Consider the following 6,796-nt stretch of genomic DNA (forward strand, 5'->3'; position numbering starts at 1 on the left):
GAAAATTGAAAATTCAAAATGGCCGATATTTCCGGCCGACGGGACCGAAACAAAAAGTCGCCCAGCGTTCATTATGACATGCATCGCTGTACGCGCCGCTGTGATTTGCACTGTTTCGTTGCAGAACGCCCGCCGCGGCGTTATGTGCATCGACGATGTGGCCCGACACAGGTCCCGTGTCTCCTGCCGCCCAGCCCGCTCGATTGATATAGAACCGCGCGGAATTGCCATCGGCGAACAATCGGGGAAACTTTACCGGCAGCTCGCGATCCCGACCGAACGCGTTCGGATCCCGCTGCCATTCCCTCGAATCGTTCGGTGAAATCGTGAGCGACTCGCGGGAGAGAGCGCCGCGCCATTTTGACTCTTCGGGGGCAAGAAAACCGCTCGCTCGTTCGTCAAATGAATCGTGAAGCTCGTAACGCGCCAGGTAGGAACCGGGAATTCGTGTATCTCGGGATACTCGCTGCGTTGTTTATTTTACGATTGTTAAGCACACGTATGTGTACGTGTGGGTGAATTATCTGGCTTCGGAGTTGAGATTTCTTTTCCAATACTAGAGATCTGTAAATATTGAATGAGGGAACTATACGTGACGATATTTGTCGCGGGAAATGTTTGTGAGAAGATTTTGGGGAGTAAAGTTGTAACGATGCTCTGTATGTAATTTATCAAAACGTGATAGGATTTGTGTGTTTTTATGAAATGTATTTTTCATTTGGGTACAAGTTTGCAGATTTGGTGAAGGGACGCTTGTGATAATTATTCGAGATGGAACTGGGGAAATATTAATCTTTTATTTTATGAAATATTAAAATGATTCGTAATTAAATTGCAGTTCCACGGGAGCGGTCGACGATATCTTCGAAAGTTGGTACTTAATGTAGGGGAGATTGTGATAAACTGAATGTATAATTCTCGTGAATGTAAAATTTCCCAAAACTGTTCAAGGCCTGAGAACGAAAAATGAAAAACAACAACGTCGTCGTATCTGTAATATTTGATCGTTCTAATTTCCTTATGCAAATCCAATAGAAACTGTAGGGAAAATTATAGAATTAGTTTTCTCGAAATACGTCATGCCGTGACACTGGCAATATTTATTTCCGTTTTGTAACAAAGTATTGCAACCATTTATCGGGTTATCTAATCGACTATTGATGGCGTCATTCTACGATACAACCGTACAAAAATATCACCATAGAAATTTGTGAAGGAGTGCGTAATTTTTTAATTTATCGAAGAAGATACGACAAGACAGTCATAAAAGAATAGATAATAGACTTTTCGACGTTGTGTTTTAAAACTAATGATTTTTCAATTCTAATTAATTAGAATAGATGAAGTTTGGTAATGTATCATTTATGAACGAATAAGTTACACAATTGACAAATCTATTTTAAAATGATACACGACTTATTCGTTTATAAAGTATATATCTAAACGAAAGGGCCATCGACCCTTCAGAACCATTCCTATTACGCATGTTCGAGCAGGTTGAACTCATTTCAGTATAAACCTAAATAAATCCGTGTCAACGACCCTTGGTCGTACATATCCTACAAATTAAACAGAATTGAAAAATCACTAGTTTCAAAGCACAACAAGTGGTCCATTATCTGCTCTTTTGTGGCTGACCTGTCATACTTTCTTCGGTAAATGAAAAAATCGCGCGCTCCTTCGCACGTTTCTAAAAGACAATTAATTTACATTCGAGTGAGTACCTCTGTACGATATTGGTAAAATTACCAATCCGTGAAACGAGACGCGATCCTCCAATAATAAAAGGGTTCTCCCTACACCTGTTCAGAAGAATTCGACTACTCGTGAAGTGTACCCTGCTCTTCGAAATTTAAAAGCACACTCCGACAACGTTGGACACTCCGTACATTCGGATATCTTGGTATATTTCAAACGAATACTTCCTATTGGATACTCCACGTAAATGGTTCCGAGGATCTCCGCAAATAAGACGCTCGAACCATTAATCGCATATAGCTGCAGCTGCGATCTAATATTGCATGCATTTTGCTGGCTGATGCCAATTAGATATACGTTCGTGCGATGTTCTTTACCTACCACTTTTATCGTTTCGGAGGCACTTCTTCGTCATCAACCGTACCATAATTTTAACGAAGAACGATAACATTTTTCTGCTGCCCGAGCAGTACCTTTTAACGACCACGACTATAAACCCGCGATGCACTTGCCAGGAACTCGGTACTCTGGGCCAGTCTTTCTCAAAGTGAGACCCACGGTCCACTCGTGGGGTCCGAGTCACGCGATTAACGGGTCAGCGTGCCGGACCGATGTCACCGGACCGATGTCACCGGACCGACGTCACCGGACCGATGTCACCGGACTAGATTCGTTTCCTCGAATATTTGCGCAACGATTTATCCTCCCCTCTGCTCCGCGCGCGGTCTACGAGTCAACAAATACACGAAAACAACGTTAGATTCACCATTGGAGCGAATTTTGTTCCCGTAGCAATTTTCCAACGAGTTAATTTTAATCGTCGATTCAGAACCGACGATAAGTACGAACTAGTTTGTAATTTAGTACTTGTAAGACGGCTAGTTGAGAAACACTGCTTCGAAAGATCGAAGAACCACGACTGCCCTCACTTTTTTTATACAAAGTGCTCATTTTCCTCTGTTTAAATTTAAGTTATACATACCTATCGGTGAAAACATACAGATTCCATTACCAGATAATGTAATTTTGCAAACGGTTACGACAGTAATCTGAATTTCTTCAGAGGATTTATTGTTTCCTTTCGGTTCCAAGTGCGCGAGGCAAAAACTATTGTGCGCAACTACTGAACATATATATGTATATATCGAACGTTTACTTAAATCGAACACGTTATACTCATATACATATACAAAGGATTTCCCCATCCATTGTGTTGCAACATATATAGATACATATATACGTCTCGTTTTCTCCGCTTCGTGGCGTATCGTCATTTTTTCGTTTCCAACTTTGCGCGTTAATACGTTATATAATATTTGCGAAGCGACATTTAAGACAGCGATTATTTTCATGGAACATTTGTCGCGATCGGTGGACCCTAGTACCCTTTGCGTAATTATTTTAAACACTATGAAAAGTAACGAAGATTTTCCTCGTGTCACGCTTTTTTACTTTTACGAAAAATATCGGAAACTTTTTTCTACGAGAAAAGAATTACTCGGAAGAGAAGAAGGAAGAAGAAGATCGAAGAACAAATGACGCGCACTTAGTCTAATTAGATTTATTTTTGAATAAGAGTAAATAGATTTTAAAAACGACAAAAAATCGAGACAAGTATAGATTAAAATCCAAGGCGATTCATCCAATCCTCGTGATGTTTCCTACGTGCCACTGTTACAGTGAAACGTTTGTCAACTTCAATCGGTCGAACATCAAGGTGCACCATACCTGGAGCGGATGTAACGAAGGCATATGTTTCTGAAGACTTTGGTTTCAAATAGCAGCATCTGTTTTCTACGAGTCGTCCGGAGTCCTATGTATCCACGCGCGGGGAACAACATTATGCTTTATTATATCTCAATAATGATCCACTATACACGTCAACAAATGTAGACGGGCAGCTGTTAGTTGCCAACGAGACAACTAATGAGCTGTTTGGGAGCTGCACTCGAGATTTCCGAGAGATACGATACTTAATTCCTTGTTCGCTAATTTATGTATCCGATAATGTTGCGCCGCATACGTAATGCGGTTACAATATTTTCCATGTATCGTTATCAACGAATCTTTACCTGTATCACAATAATAACAATAATACACACATTCTCATCGAACGTGCCCAATGATCCGATTATCCACCAATGAAACTTACCATTCTCCAAGAAGAACGCCCTCTTCTTCATTTCCGTGTCCCTATCCCAACACCTTCGTGCTGCTTCGCAAACCTCTATTCATTTGCCCTGAACTACAATAATAATTTAAATTCGACGGATTACAATATTTTCCACGTATCATTATCAACGAATCTTTGCCTGTATCACAATAATAACAATAATACACACATTCTCATCGAATGTGCCCAATGATCCGATTATCCACCAATGAAACTTACCATTCTCCAAGAAGAACGCCCTCTTCTTCATTTCCGTGTCCCTTTCCTAACACCTCCGTGCTGCTTCGCAAACCTCTATTCATTTGCCCCGAACTACAATAATAATTTAAATTCGACGGATAGTTAACTTCTCTCATCCATCATCCAACCCCTCCTCCGCATTCACTGGTTCCAAACTCCTCGAATACTTTGAATCGAACGGACAGCTAGAAATTCGCTGGCGTCCCGAAGCCGAGACACGCGTCACGAGACAAGTCGGAAACCGTGGAAGCGGTCTATCTTGGCCCCGAAATGAATTACACACGGGATCTGCATTCGAAGGCAGCGCTGCGGTACAGTACGGTATATCGACAGGCCTTTTTTCTCCGTAGCGAGGCTTTCATGGAATCTCTGGTGTCGACACGGTCGATTAGCCGATCGAGGCCAGCTTGGGATTTCGTTAATGCGAGATAAAAGCCCGGTGCCCCGCGTCCTCCGGCCCCGACGCGCGTGTCGTTTGCCAACGAACGAACAAACGAACGAGCCGCCACCGCCTCCACCGCCTCCACCGCCACCGTTCGCTCGCTGCCCTCCTTCCCCAACCCCGTTATCCTTTTTCCCTCTTTCCACGTGATTTTTGCACAATGCCCGCCCGGGCGGCTGGGCTTTGTTTTAAAATTATCAACGCGTCGCACAATCGGCCGTCGCCTCGCGTCCCTGAACAAAGAACGCGCCTCTTTCCCTCCTCTGCTTGCTTGTTGTCCCGCTGTTCCCTGTTGCTGCACACCCATTCGACCGGCCTCATACACGGACAATTCATCAGGAACTTCCAGCCTCCACGCTTCTTCCTATATGGCTTGTCAATGCAGATACGTGTCCGGATCCCTATTTCAGAACACCGGTGTACGTGCCACTGACGGAATCCTCGTCCAACGCGCGCCGAAGAGGATCCCAACCCTTTCGAAATGGTACTTGCACATGGCCGTTTACTGTAAACGCGTCTTCCGCGCGAAACAGTAGTTTCTTTCAAGATACGTGGACACGTACCGCTGTTCCTAGGTGGCGTGTACCGGATGTCACCTAGGTGGCGTGTACGCGTCTAGTTTCGGACTTGGATTAATTTGCTTTGAGTCTTTTACCAAGGAACTATCGTTTGTACGATTATGTTCATCTTCTTGGATTTGTTCGCAGACTCTGGTTATCGTGAAATATTCCAAGTGGGATTATAGTGGATTTGGTATCTCACAAGGTTCCTAATGGTAGCAAGATTGATTAGAATATTACTTTGGATTAATTTACCTCGAGTCTTCTGTGAGAAAACTATCTTTATTATATTGTAATGTTGATCTTCGTGGATCTGTTTGCAGACTCTGGTCATCATCAACTATTCCAAGTGCAGAGGGGTCCTGGATACTTTTGGTAAGTAGAATTATTCGATGGGATTATGGTGGATTTGGTATCTCGCAAGGTTCCTAATAATAGCAACATTGATTGGAATATTACTTTGGATTAATTTATCTCGAGTTTTCTGCTAGAAAACTTTCGTTTTAACGATAATGTTGATGTTTGGTCATCGTCAACCATTCCAAGTGCAGAGATGTCCTGGATACTTTTGGTAAGTAAAATTATTCGATGGGATTATGATGAATTTGGTATCTCACAAGGTTCCTAATGGTAGCAAGATTGATTAGAATATTACTTTGGATTAATTTACCTCGAGTCTTCTGTGAGAAAATTATCTTTATTATATTGTAATGTTGATCTTCGTGGATCTGTTTGCAGACTGTGGTCATCGTCAACTGTTCCAAGTGCAGAGGGGTCCTGGATACTTTTGGTAAGTAAAAATATTCAATGGGATTATGGTGGATTTCGTATTTCATAAAGTTTCTAATAACAGCAACATTGGATTAATTTATCTCGAGTCTCCTGCGAGAAAACTATCGTTTATATTATAATGTTGATCTTCGTGGATCTGATAACAGATTTTGATCACTGTCAGCCATTTCAGGTGCAAATGTACTTGCAGAAAGTAAAAACATTCGATAGTTTTATGATCTACTTCTTATTTTATAATATTTCTAACGATAGCAACGTTGACTAAAATGTTGCATAGAAGTCTGCTGTAATCGATTTAAAAGATACAAGTTTGAGACACTAGCCAGTAGTCAAGGTGTAAAATTTCTAGAAGACATCACCGAATATCACTACCTACTTCGTTTCCAAACTAATTATCGCTCCTACTTTCTCTCGAAACCGTTCAATAGTGTCTTGTACAAGATTCATATGTTGGCTGCTATTCAAATTTATGTTTCTTAAATTACTTACAATAAACGGAGCCTAATACTATCTATCCCGAGCTAAGATGCTCGCACTGTCCAAATAGCCTCGAATGTGGAGTAAAAATAGAATCTCGAAACTTGGAATTGGTATACCTTATAAAGATTTTACCAAAATTGCATCGTTCATTGTCCGGAACAAGAATGTCCTTCATCATCTACAGATAGAAGATACAGTCTTAGACTCGAATAAACCTCTGCTGGATTAAATCATTCACGAAACTAATAGGTACTTTTAAACACGACACAGTACATTTAAACGTTCACTTCCTCGAACGCTAATGTTCGAAGTTACCTGTACAGATACGTTCGAAGATCGTAGGTAAAATGTCCTACGATGTTAAAAATCCAAACCGGGCGGTTTGGAAAATTGCACCGGTGGCGCGAGAAT

The 6,796-nt window shown here is 41.6% G+C and overlaps 1 long non-coding RNA gene across 1 annotated transcript; it reads right to left on the minus strand.

Annotated features, from left to right (window-relative positions):
* Positions 1-5,578: 5,578 nt before the first annotated feature.
* Positions 5,579-5,972, minus strand: LOC143153043 (uncharacterized). Its single transcript, XR_012993703.1, has 3 exons — positions 5,965-5,972; positions 5,784-5,897; positions 5,579-5,678 (listed from the first exon to the last, which is right to left on the minus strand). It is a non-coding gene; the product is annotated as an uncharacterized LOC143153043 (long non-coding RNA).
* Positions 5,973-6,796: the final 824 nt, after the last annotated feature.

Source organism: Ptiloglossa arizonensis, chromosome 12, assembly GCF_051014685.1.
Source record: "Ptiloglossa arizonensis isolate GNS036 chromosome 12, iyPtiAriz1_principal, whole genome shotgun sequence".
Lineage (NCBI taxonomy): Eukaryota > Metazoa > Arthropoda > Insecta > Hymenoptera > Colletidae > Ptiloglossa > Ptiloglossa arizonensis.